At 36.3% G+C, this 13,491-nt stretch overlaps 1 protein-coding gene across 1 annotated transcript in view; it reads left to right on the top strand.

The window, feature by feature from the left end:
- Positions 1-296: 296 nt before the first annotated feature.
- The window catches only part of LOC108571050 (probable G-protein coupled receptor CG31760), a 136,555-nt gene continuing 123,360 nt past the window's right edge, over positions 297-13,491 (top strand). Inside the window, exon 1 of the mRNA XM_017933401.1 lies at positions 297-351. The gene's annotated coding sequence lies outside the window, so the exon portion shown is untranslated. The remainder of the gene's footprint in view (positions 352-13,491) is intronic.

Below are 13,491 nucleotides of genomic sequence, written 5' to 3' on the forward strand. Positions count from 1 at the left end.
GTGGCGAATTTCCTCGAATGGAGGTAAAGTTTGATTTTGCGGAGGGCGCACGCCCCGCTTCCAGCTGCACAACCGACTGGCCTTTAAGCAGTCACGAACGAGTCTTCGTTCGTTACAGCCGTAGGAAACGCGACTATTCCGTCTTCCAACTACCTCCACTCTTTTTTTCCTCGTTTCCTGTACTTATCAGCGGTAAAAGGCAACCATCTCCGACGCTCTATTCGTGACACCAGTTACGCGTGTGTTTCTTTCGCCTGTCGGCGAGCCAGTGCTTCGTTTTCCGTTTCGTGTTCCCTGACGGTTTAACGCCGTGGAGATGTTGCTGGGAGTAGAGGACAAGGACTACTTCACGTAAGTCTATAGCAAGTACACACTTGTCAAAGGACGTGATTAAGTCGGAAAATAAGGGAAGGCTTAGTTTTAACTCTATTTCACTAGTAAACGTAAAGGGCTGTAGTTCTGTTGAGGGATTTCTATCTTTGACATACCTGAAATAAACAATTTATCGTTGGTGGATTTAGGCGAGTTTATTGAATTGACTCGGTGGAACAATGATCTGGATATTTGGGACAGGCCTGTGGATTAGGATGCAGAATTACACCAAGTGCGGTGACAGATATGTGAATCGGTGATTAATCGTTTATTATTAAATTGATCTAACAGTTCCAAGGATATTTAACGTCTTTTGATAGATCCGTCTGTGGATGGCTCCATCAGATTCAAATTTCAAAATGTCGAGAATTCGTTGCTGATTTTCACAGATTGAAATTTCCTACATTCCACCTCTATGCTTTTGCATGTAAAGTGGTGACACTTAGCTAATATTAACGCACACTTTTCACGTGCAAAGATAATTGAAAACGTACAATCGTACTGTTTAATCGGATAATGCATTTGCTAAGTGAAAAGTGCGTACAACGTGAAACGAATGATTGTGTTAGCTATTAATCGAGTTGCTAAGTGCGCATCTTATTGTCGATGCAACATGTTCTTCCCTTTAAATTGCATATTGATCATTATAAAATATCCACGTATATGCGTTGCACAAGATCATTACTTTCTGGTCCTGCGTGATGTATCTTGAATAAAATCGAGATTGAATACCTAAAGTAAATATTCCTCATTTTTCACTTTAAAGGATATTCTAACTGCATTGAAATTGTGAACCTGAGAATACAAGGTGTAACGTTTGCAGCCGTGATATTGAATATTGTCTCGAAATACAACAAACTTGCAGAAGTGTAGCAATTAATATAATGAAAGTTTTAGAATTTAATCTAGTTAGTATTGCAATGCTTTGTCGTAGTATAGTACAACAAATTATTAATTGAATATTGCTAAATAATTTGAAAGAACATTTTCAATATTCAATTAATTAATTCTCATCTGAAGATAGATCGTACTTGATAGAATGTCAGATCAATATTAATCGACTTTAAATTGCTTCTACCATATTAGGATCATTGTCACTGTCGGCGCAGAAATATACAGGGGCTATACATATCGTATTATTACAAGTAGAATTCAAATAAAGACGGCAAAATAAATAGCAATATTTTATTGCTAGAATTTAATATATATTATTTTTTAATTGCTTATAATCTTTTGGTGACCATTTGTCAAAACTGTTTTCCTTTCGTATTTGAATGTTTCAAAATTTTGAATTTACTGTAGCAAAGAAACATTTTACATTCTGAAAGTTACTTTATAAAGGCGATGCAGGAAATTGCTGTACATATATGTGCTAGAAGTGATTGAAAATGAAGCACAGTTATTTCAATAAAAATTTCGAATACAAATTCTCTTTTCATAATAAATACTGTATTTACATCAGTATACAATTATAACTTCGTTTTATTAAATGTTTCAAATGAAAATAAAATAAACTTCTCGCAAGGAATGTATAAAAATGTTATATTTGGAAAACGTAATAATATGAAATTTACGTATGATGACCTTAAAATGATCTTAAACAGTAAAATATCAGTATTGAATTATTTCTCAATTTTTGACTGAATTTAATTTGCTCTAATATTCGTTCCCCGCATTTTAGCCATTTCTATTGCTTGTCAACAAGTCAGATTATGAACTCAACAACTTGTCATGATGTCATAGATCGGTGAACTCGTCTCAATATCGGCTAGAATGGCACATTTTAAGAAACAAATGTTAATAAGCCAACAAATTTCGATGATTTTGGAATGACCTTCCATTTTGGAATGGCTTTTTTTATTATCAGCAGATGCAGGTCCTTATCACGTTCAGGACAGCAGCGAAATTCATGAAACACTCGCTTATGACTGGATCGTTCGATTTTACTGGTGTTTATTACCGTTAATACTTAATTTTTCTCAGTTTATAATCTTTTGGAATTTTTTCATAGAATATTATGGAATAATGTGGTCGCCGGCGGGTCACATCGTCCTCAACGTGTTAAACCATATGGACACCTTTCGCAGTCATTTTTTCTTACTTTCGATAGCAGTGGAAATAATTTAGATGTTCATTATAAATGGGACACCCTGTAAATTAAATGCCGACATATATATGTATAAGGTGTAAACAAATTAGGCATGAAAAAAAAACTATTGTTTATTTTCAGACAATGATCTCAGAGTGCAAAAGAAGCGAAAGGATGGCTATTGTATACATAATAACTGTAACAACCTCTGAAAACACTTCAATACTCGGATATATGAAAATCCTATAAAGCAATACACTTGCAAAAAAGAGAAACAGCGATACCTAATAAAAATTGCTTAAAACTTGCTTTCGAAAAGGAGTGCTCACACATTCCACCCAATATCACACACCAACTTTTGCAATCAATTCCGAAGGGGCTATAAATATTAAAAAGACTCTCTAACTGATAAGTGAGATAAAGCACGAAGACTGTAACTGTACAAATACTTTCTTCATTACGAAATTTTTTTTTTTTTTTGTATCATTCTTTAGTGATAAATTGTCGATATTTCCAAACGAGCATATTGCTCCTGCCTGCCATAAAACATTAAAAGAAGTACATTGGACTAATATATAATATTCCTTATACAATGTTATCACAAAAAACTGGAATTTTGAAAACTTCGATGTCACACTTTATCGACTACCGTTTGTCCACTTTGCGACAATAACAAAGTAACTGGAGACGTACAGACGTTGGAAATTGACGTTAGATGGTAGAAACAGTTTTTTGCAATTTATTATATTGTTAAATTTTTATAATCTCTACTATTAAATGTAAATGCATCAGATTACATTCTTTCTCATTTTTCATATTAAATAATTATGATAGCGTTTAAACGGGGTTTAACAATTATAAGAAGAAAATGATAATACCTTATAAAAGATAAATACATAAAATGGCAAATGGATTTTATTTTTTTATGATTTGTGATTTGATTTCTCTTTTCTCGCATCTCTATCAAAACTGTTGGCAACTAGTTTATAAAGACTAAAATTTAACATACCAGTACGTTGCATAATAACACACGTAACATCCCAACCATAGGTAGCTATTATTGTTGAGGTTTCCGAGTGTAATCTGTGTCCTTATGAAGAAAGTATTCTGACGTTTTGCAAACATTGCAGCTCATTTTATCAGGGTTCGAGTAATATGTTGATAGTTATACACATGTACTATAGATACGATATTCGCGCTGCATTTCTATTACAGAAATTGTCCCATAAGAAATTCGAAAACCAATCAATTTCTGTAATTAAACTTAATTAGATTAGTCCGTGTAATTTTAGAGTAACTGGAAAACGGTTCGACGAAATCCTGTTTAATAGTCCACTGCTTTTAAATATTGTTCGTTGCTAGTCCGATTTCCTCTCATTTACACGTTGTTAAAGAAACAAATCTCTGTAAATGTAAAAACCACTTAGTTGGAATTTCAGTTAATCAGGAAAATGAATCAAATTAAAGCACCTTATAAAGCCTTTTATTTTCATCATATTTTCTCTGAAACATTTAGCAATTGTATGCAATTACCGAATGTTACATTTTTACTGTAACATACATTACATTTCGGTAACGACATTTGCATTAAATGAGGTTTCGATTGTATAAAACTGATCTCAATTGTTTCATTATTTCCCGATAGCCAAGCTGTTTTTGTCTTTATCTTTTTCCTGAATATTGGTTATCAGCCACGAGCATTTTTAGACACTATACATCACATACACTGATTTTATGTATTATCTAAAATGGATTTAAGGATAGAAAGAAATTGTCATGGAAGTCGATGACATGTGTGTATTCTAGAGTACACTTGTTGTTGTTCAAATTAAGAATAATATCTAAGTAATAAGTGTTAACTTTTTTAAACGCAGAATTATCATTTCTTGATTTACTTCAGCAAAATATTTTACAAAATTTTTAGCTCATATGAAATCTAACGAATAATTAAGAAGGATGTTAAATGTTATATTATACTGTGATAAAAGAATATGTAAACGTTTCTATTAGGTTCCTGCTAGCTTTTCTCGGAATATCACTAAAAATAAAAATTACATAAATAAACAGACACGTAAATAAAGAGGAAAGATGATGTTATAAATGACACTTCAAGTGTACATAATTTTTGTAAATCATTTTGCGTGCCTCGCAATCAGTAACACAAAATTTCTGAAGGCAATCTTCGTATTTGTAGAATTATCCGCGATCACACCAAATTGTGTGCTTATTGTGCTTTTCTAACAACGTATTTTAGATAATTTCTAATAATAAAGTGGGGGCATATCGACTAAATTGCGGCAAAGCAGCGAGAGTAAGGCGATGTTGAAATAATAAGGGACATTCAGGGCTCTCTCTTCATATACCGTGCCCTCAGAGGAAGATGATGAACGAAATTAAAAAAAGGCTTACCCGTTTCTTCTATGTAGCCCTTGATTCTCAACAGACCGATATCCATCGAGGGTCGTTCTATCCGGTCTATCGATTTTTCTTGAAATCCGTTGTTGACCTTAATAGCTGACTGTCCTTGCTATCTCAGTCCAGCTTGTCTTCAACGACCAAGATCTGCTTAAACGCATCGGCCACGAAAGTTGCTCGCAAGCATAACGCGCTTTCATCTACTAACCTGTGAAAAATTCTAAACGCATACAGTAGAATATCGTACTTTGAGACTTTCAAATATTTCGTGCATTGTTTGTAGGTTACTCCAAATTTTTAGAAACTAAAGATAATAGATAATGATAAAGTTTAATGCTGTTTTCTCTCGTAATATAATTTTGTTATTTCGGCAATATTTATTACAATAAATAAAAGTATGATAAGTTTTACAGTTTGTACAAGAAAGATTTGCACACGTCCATTCTTTTGTAATCAAAGTCACTTTTTGGTTAATTTTTGTGATGTATATATCTACGATTTCAAATGTTTATAACCAAGTTGAAGTATTGTACTTTTAGATAATGAATGATTTCATATCTTTGAATGTGATTAATCAGTATATAAATTCCTAAATAAAAATAACATTGTACAAGTACATACACCTGTACCTTTTGTGCGCGACCGATTCTAATCTTTCGAGTTTCAAATTTTGTAGATGCCAGGGGCCTTGAAATGTTTGCAAGAGTTAATCTTCAATCATCCCTCGTGGAAGGTTAATTTAAAAGTTTCAAATGGAAATGTAGGCAGAGTTAGTCATTTGCACGATCTACGTTAGAAGATAAAAAGTTTTTGTTTCAAGTATTTTATTTGTTCCATTCCTTCAAGAGGAAAGACGAAAAATATTTTGGACAACAAATTGTCGTCTTCTGACAGATTTCGTTCAGAATTCGTTTTACGGATTTATTTGTTTGTAATTTTTAAATAAACTACTTTTTACATGGAGATCAATTTTTACGCGTATTTAAAGATCTCTGGGACTTATGTGAGAAAATCCGTCCCGAAGACGGTGAAGCGAGCACCTTGAAGCCACGCCCAGCGCGCTCGGTGGGGGTGACTCCGCCCCTTTGGGCCTTTCCCTGGGCCTGTTCGCGTAGGGGTGGACAGGGACCGGCAGGACGACGCGTACACACTCTTCACGAGACCGTTGAACGCGTACTTTTTGCGAACGAGGCTCAGACAACGCGGAAATAGTCTTCGTGTAAAATACACTGTTGCGAGAACGTAGAAACGTTTAATTAATTTTACGCCCACTCTACTCCGAGTTAGAGTACTTTCTGACACTTATATAAAATTCAGTGTTACGGTGACTAAAATTGATCACGTAATTTTCATATAATTTATTATTGGTTATTCTTATACATGGAGCGATGATACGTTCCTTCGTATTAGCCATTGTAGTCAGGTCTTTTGCGTACATCTTATGTCCCCTTTGAAACCATGCTACTTTGCTTCAATATATTTTTCTCTACAGATAATAATATCGACGTAAGTCAAGAAGATAATATCAGGTCATCCACCCTGTATCAGGTGACACCAATGTTTGTAGACATTGATAATGTTATAATGTAAATAATAGAGCAGGTGTTTACAAACTGCTGTTATTAGGTCATAAATATTTTTACAGTATTCTCCATGCTTCTCGGATAATATTGTTATTTAACGAATTGAAGGAACGTGAATAGATTTCCATATGCTTTTCTTTTTTTAATTTTTCGAATTAATATGGAATTACAAATTATTGTCGAATTCCAACTTTATACTATTTAGGTGAAAATAGTTCTCTTCGACACTATCAGTACCAATGAATACCAATATGAATAGAATCAACAAATTGCAAAGAATTTTCAAAATTTATGTTTTCGAAAACGGAACACCGTACGCACAAATCTCATTCTATATTTTTAAATTATTTTTACACGATGAATTTCTGTCTTGCCAATTTCTGATATACTTTATATGAGGAAGTAATTTCTCTGTTTCCGGGTTTTATCACTTAGAAAAATAAGAAGAGATACTATAGATAAGAATTTTAATATGATTAGACATGCAAGTCTGTTCTGAAATGATTTGATTAATTGTATTAATTAATAAACACAACAGAGGATGCGTAATTAATAAGAATCGTAAATATTCATTAAGAAAATAAAACAAAGAAACATTTTTTTAATTAAAGTTAATGTCAATAAACATTAAAAGTTACATTAAGTACAGTTAATTATTACAAAAGATATATGAAATATTGTTAATTCAGACATTTTGTGGAATTAATACACCAGATTCGAATATAAAAATATGATAACTGCAACTTTAAATAAAAAAATATTCTTCTTTTGGTAGAAAGGACATTCAAAGTGCATTTTATTGTACATGGGTGCTAGTTATTGTTTCTCATTTCGAATGAGAATATTTACTTTTGATTGAAATAGACATTTAGCAAGATCATCAACATAAGCATTTAAAAAATGTATTTTTGCCTATAGCTGTTTCTCATTAAGATTCAGAAAACAATCATACAAGAAGAGCCATAAAAAAGAGGGAAAGAAGATGTGCGATAATGTTAATAAATAATAAATACTCTTGTTAAGTGGATTTACAAAATTGGATATCTGTTTAATTGTAAATGCGTTTATTGATTATGTTATTTGTAATTAATTAATTTAATTACCTTACCTAATAATGAAATGTAATTAATTCATACTCGTCGAATTTATCTCTACATCCACTAAAAAATTGACGTGAAAGAATTATAGGTTTATTTATAAAAAATTGAAGGTGGCCTTGAAAACTACGAAAAAAAAAGAACTAATAAAAAGTATATTATAATCATATTAAAGGCCTCTTTGAACCATATTATATGATATAAAAGAATTTCAATTGATCTACTAACAGAATAATCTAACAAGGGAATATCTCCAAGTGATAATCACCGATTTTGAATATTAAATATTTTACAAGAAAAATTAACAAAAAAGTTATAATTTTTAGTGTATTATTGAAACGAATAGAGTGTTGTCAAAACTGTTTTAGCAGTCATATTTGTCGTTGAGAAATACAAATTTCTTCAATTTACACCACCCCTCTATTTCTAATAGTTTTCGAGTTATTGGACTAAATATATTTACTACCCCCGGCTTTGAGGGAGATTTTCATACGTTTACTATGGGTGATTGCCGCTATAAAACAAAAGGTACGTATCAAATAGTTTTTTGAGATCTATCAGAGACTAAAATTTCATCAAAAATGATGATTATCACTTCGGGATCTTCCCTTGTAATGTGGTCACGTTTCACACAGCGGTTCACCCTGTATAATCGGTAATATTAGGTTGGTGCGAAAATAATTGCGGTTTTGAAGTGTGAACTTTAAAATAATATATCTTGAGTTAAAGTGAAGTTATTGAATCAAAATAGGAACCATTCGATTCTATGCATTTCTGCCAACGTAATACAAGTTTCTTTATTCCAGTATTATAGAATTCTGGTGTTCTAGAGTCGATGAACTCTTCAAACGCGTTTTCGGCTGCTGCTTGAGTTTTGGAGTTTTCCAGATGATTGAAAAGATGATAATCCGTCGGAGAATACGGTGGATAGGGCAAGGTTTCGTATCCTAGATCATTGAGTTTTTGAACGGTTATTTGTGAGACATGTGGTCGGGCGTTGTCATGCAATAGAATAGGTCCGTTTAGATTGACCAGTATTGGACATAAATCTTCCAACTTTTTATGCATTTTGTCGATTTCGTGACAGTATTTCGCTGCTGTAACAACTTCGCCAGGTTTGAGAAAATTATAACGTCCCAGTTTATACTCGTACAATAATATCTCTCGAATTTGCTTTTTTTTCCATCTTTACTTTCCTGACCAAATACAGCTACAAATAAACAGTCAGAAACAAGTCACAGACATACATCGATAGAACCAACTTTACGCTTTGAAATGCTATACTACATGAACGTTGTTACAAAACTCACTTCAGACTGATAACTCAAGTTTTTAGTGGCGAAAACCGCAGTTATTTTTACACCAACCTAATAGTATGTACGTATTTGTAGTATCGGGGCCTCCATACCCAAATAGGAAACCGACAAAGGGAGAATAGAGAGGGAGTGGTTGGCGTAGCGCGCAAAGCCTCAGCTTTGCTAAGCCGAGGTTCCCGTTTGAGTCCCTCAATATTTTTCCGTCGGTTCCTACAAATGGGGGCTCGTCTGGGATGGAGGCATCTACGGCTACACGAAGCCAGGAGCCCCACGGTGGCCGTCCTCAGCATTCTGGGGGTGGGCCCGGGATCTCCTAAGAACGCAACCGGGCCCACCCCACGCCGGGCCCCTCCCTCGAGATGTTATGAGGGAGGGGCTCATCCCGGAGGGGGTCTGACGGACCCCCTCTTTTTACTCCGAGGCGCCGACGGGGCCACACCGTCGACGCCACCACCGCGGGCCGCGTGCAATGGGATGTCGAGTCCCCCCTCGACACCCCTGCGGCCCCGGCCGCCGCGCAAAGACTTGTGGCCTACCCCATCCCCCGTAAGGGAGATGTGGTTTCCCCGCGCGGCGGCCACCATCTTGGACCCGGCGGGAGGAGCGGTGCGCCTTCCCCCGGGCCCGTGCACTCGGGTTCCTCGGGGTCGTGAACTTCCGTACCGTGGCCGATGAATATCACCGGTCACGGCCCCTGAGGTTAGGGATGGAGGTACCTGCGGCTACACGAAGCCGGGAGTTGTGCGATGAAAAACACGTTGAGGGTTGCGCGTCTTCCAAAAATGAGTTCTTTCGGCTGTTGTGTCACTGTGTTGGGGGAGTATACCCGAAAGTGTTGAGTTGTTGAACTTGGGTCATTCGAGGGCGAATGTCAGCTCAGAATGGCCGAGTGTAATATCGGGGCCTTCATACCCGAATAGGAAACCGACAAAGGAGAATAGAGAGGGAGTGGTTGGCCCCTCGGGCTGCTAAGCCGAGTCCTCGGGTTCGATTCTCGTTTGAGTCCCTCAATATTTTTCCGTCCATTCCTACATATTAATCATTTTTTACATAAATTTATTAATACAACCCATATGAAATTTGTAAATATTGCGAGTAAGAATTCTATGTAACTTATCATTCTCCCAATTCGTAAAAAATCGTCTTATTTAATTAAAACAAGGATTAAGCCGGTAAATGATCTACCTATTTTAACGAAAGAAGTGAAAATAATAAGTGTTCGAGGTAAAAACTGCATATTCATATTCTTCTCCAAAAATCATGGAAAATTTCATAATCTACATTGTTATAAATTTTTGTCATTTTTCTATGGAATTTAAATTAGCAATTTTGATCGTTGATTGCTCTCAGTAACAATGCGTTGAATTTTTTGTATTGATTTGAAATTAAACACTCAGCTGTAGAAACGGAGATAACATTACGAATATTTGAAAATATTATAGAAGTAATTATGTAGCTTAAAAGAATCCAATTGACTCAACGTTTGGACTTATTTTAGTCAAAAGGTTCTTACCAGTTTGATAACAACCTTCTCCTTACAATGAAACAGAAATGAAGAAAATTTTATTCTTTGCATTTGTTTTTTCATTTATTCTCCTTTTGCATGATTCTCATGTTCTGAGCAGCACACCGGTTCCAAGTGTCGTTGTGCGCAAATGGTCGGAACCGTTGCTCACAAGACTCGATTTCAAGAACATGATGGGAATAACTTTAGTCGTTCTATCGAGTTACCACCGTTGCATTTTAATGACATACTACTCTACTTTAACTCTTTCACTACTATGGGGATACAGGGTGTTCCAGCAATCGTGGTAGAACCGGGAAGCCAGTTTTGAGAGTTTTATGAGAAAATAAGCCGAAATTGCGGAATATTGTTTTTGTACATATGTGAGGCTTCGTTCCGAGAAAGTCGACTTAGAAAATCTATCAGGAACGCGTGCACTAACTGTAACAAAGTTATAACTATTGAGGATCTTTAATTTGCGAATAAAGATTGACTGAATCGACTGCAGAGGAAAAAACGTTTATTGATATAAATGTAATACAAAACAACGGAGGCGAAAACCCGATTGAAAAACAGGTACTCAGTTCGGGGTTGTCGCACGACTGCTTAACACTTTGCCGGCCGCTGATTTGTCGCATGGAATTTACGTTGCCACCGGCGAGTTTCGCGCGGGTTCTACTGCTCGTGCCTTAAAAAAGGCACTAAAATAAATAAATCGTCATCAAGAAACAATTCCACACTTGACATTATGTCTTGTGGACACGGTGTTTGCAGTCCAGACTCTTCCAGACACCTATGGAGGTCAGGTTCTAAATCAATTTCTGACCAATCATTTGGTAAAGAAGTCTCTTCGTCACTATCGGAGTCACTGATTATTGGTCTTCCGTTATTTATAAATCTTCTCGCAACGATATCGCTCGCACTATCCGAATCGCTATCACTTTTGCTATCAGTATCATCGTACACGTCTGACAACTCATCGGCATATATTTCTTCGTTGCGTGACATTTTGAAGGGTATTTTATAACAGTGAATCTAAGCTTTCAAGATGCGAAGGCTGTGAAAGACTATCTGAGACTAACAGAACAAAAAGAATGTCAAGAAAAGGCAATCGGGACAGTTAAAGCAGGAGCATAGTGGAAACATCGTAGCCGCGCTGAACCGAAGTCACGAGTACGTGACAGCGGCCGATAACCGTTGGCGAGAAAAAGTCACGCCAGCGTGACAGCGGCCGGCAAAGTGTTAAAATGCGGAGAAGCATTTGTTATATACTTGGATCGGAACCACGGTCAGCGGACCCATGGCTCTTATGGCCCGGCCTGGGCCTACGTTAAGCACAGAAACTCAAAAATTCAAAATATAATCTATTCTCAATAATAACATTTTGCAAAGAATGCGTAATAATATCATTCACAGAGCATATCTCTGTAAGCCGCAACACAGGCAACATTTCGAACAGTTGCAACGTTACTAAAAGGAATCTTAACTCTTTGCGGTCCGAGTAGTCCAGTTATTCCGCACTTATTTGGCCAATGTAGTTTGCCTTTGTTTCAATATTTCAGCGTAATATTAATTATAAAATATTAAGTTTCGGTATGTAGGCAAAATTTAGGGTTTGGGGCGGCCCACGTGGTCGTCAGTCGCGCCGATCGGGGCGGTGGCCGGGTTTATGGTGCCGATGTGACCGTGGGTAAGACGTGCCATAAATCTGGTCACCATAAGTAAAGGACGGAAAGCGACGTTCCCGGGCGAAATGGTTTTTCCGCCAAAAATCGCGGTAGAAGGGGAACGTCGTAGAGGACTGTTCCATAAACCCGGCCACCGCCCCGATCGGCGCGGCTGAGGACCACGTGGGCCGCCCCAAACCCTAAATTTTGCCTACAGGTATAATATTAGTATAGAAAAAATGGTTTATTATCGTCTATAATTTATAATTTATCATTGTACGATATCTGAAGGCAAAAATTCCTACATGGAGTCAGACTCGACATAGGACTGCAAAGGGCTAACCCTTTCGCGGTGACTATAGTCGCTCGCCACGGGACTCCGTACATTTATTCTGGACTTGCAGTTTCGATGTATAAATGTTTTTCTTCCGCAAGATATCATTTGTTTCGCACTTCTCTTTTTTCGTATGTTGCACTGTCAAAACAACTTTTTCAGGAGTGAGACGTAAACTTGAATGCTGACGACTGTCCACGTGTAATGTGCACACTTTTGGCACGGCGCCTCGTTTAGCGGGGGCATTCCAACGGGGAGGATTGTCGTAGCGAAAGGGTTAAAAAATAATTGGCTTTTCCTCCTCATTTGCGAAGCCACCCTAATCAAATACGGAATAAAAGAGACTGATAGTGCAAACAGATAGTAAGTAAGATAATAGAAATGATAAGAAGCAAATCATGACATTGTTCATGTTTACAAATACAAACACGAGCAGAAACGACAGTCTATACAGAGATCCATTTGATTGTGTTGGATTATTTCTAACAACACCCTATGGAAATAATCAAGTGAGGACAAAAATGTCTCCGGGTTATTTTAAACAAAGGCACTAAGACTTCCACCAGATGCATCTGGTGTCCGTCTTCGAGTCACTCACTGCACAATGCCATACCATAGTGTAAACAGTTTCTAGGTATAAGGGGACCCCAACTTTCTTTTGGGTGCCCAGAAACAGTCCTTCAGAAGATTCAATAGAGTAAAGACGTTTCCTCTGAGACCGTAAATAAAATCGTATATTACAAAGATAAAAGACTATTTCATTCCATAACCCATTTCCAATAGATTGAAATTTACAGTTACATACCGCAAGTCGGTTTTCTCAAAAACGAAGTCTCATATGCAAAAACTTTATTCTGCAATTTCGACTTACTTTTTCATAAGGATTCGCTCCCTTCCCGGTTGTACCACCATTACCGGGACACCCTGTATAACTATATTTACGTCTTCTTTTTCGGTGAATTACAATAAACCATAAACGCACGCGCGTCACGTAAGATTTAACCTAATATTAAGAATTATATTTTTAATATTAGGACCTTTTTGCTTTTGCTAACTTGTTTTGCCTTTTTAAATAAAATTATTAAAATTGAATGATTAATTATTGAAATCAATT

Source organism: Habropoda laboriosa, unplaced genomic scaffold (assembly GCF_001263275.1).
Source record: "Habropoda laboriosa isolate 0110345459 unplaced genomic scaffold, ASM126327v1 scaffold17, whole genome shotgun sequence".
Taxonomy (NCBI): domain Eukaryota; kingdom Metazoa; phylum Arthropoda; class Insecta; order Hymenoptera; family Apidae; genus Habropoda; species Habropoda laboriosa.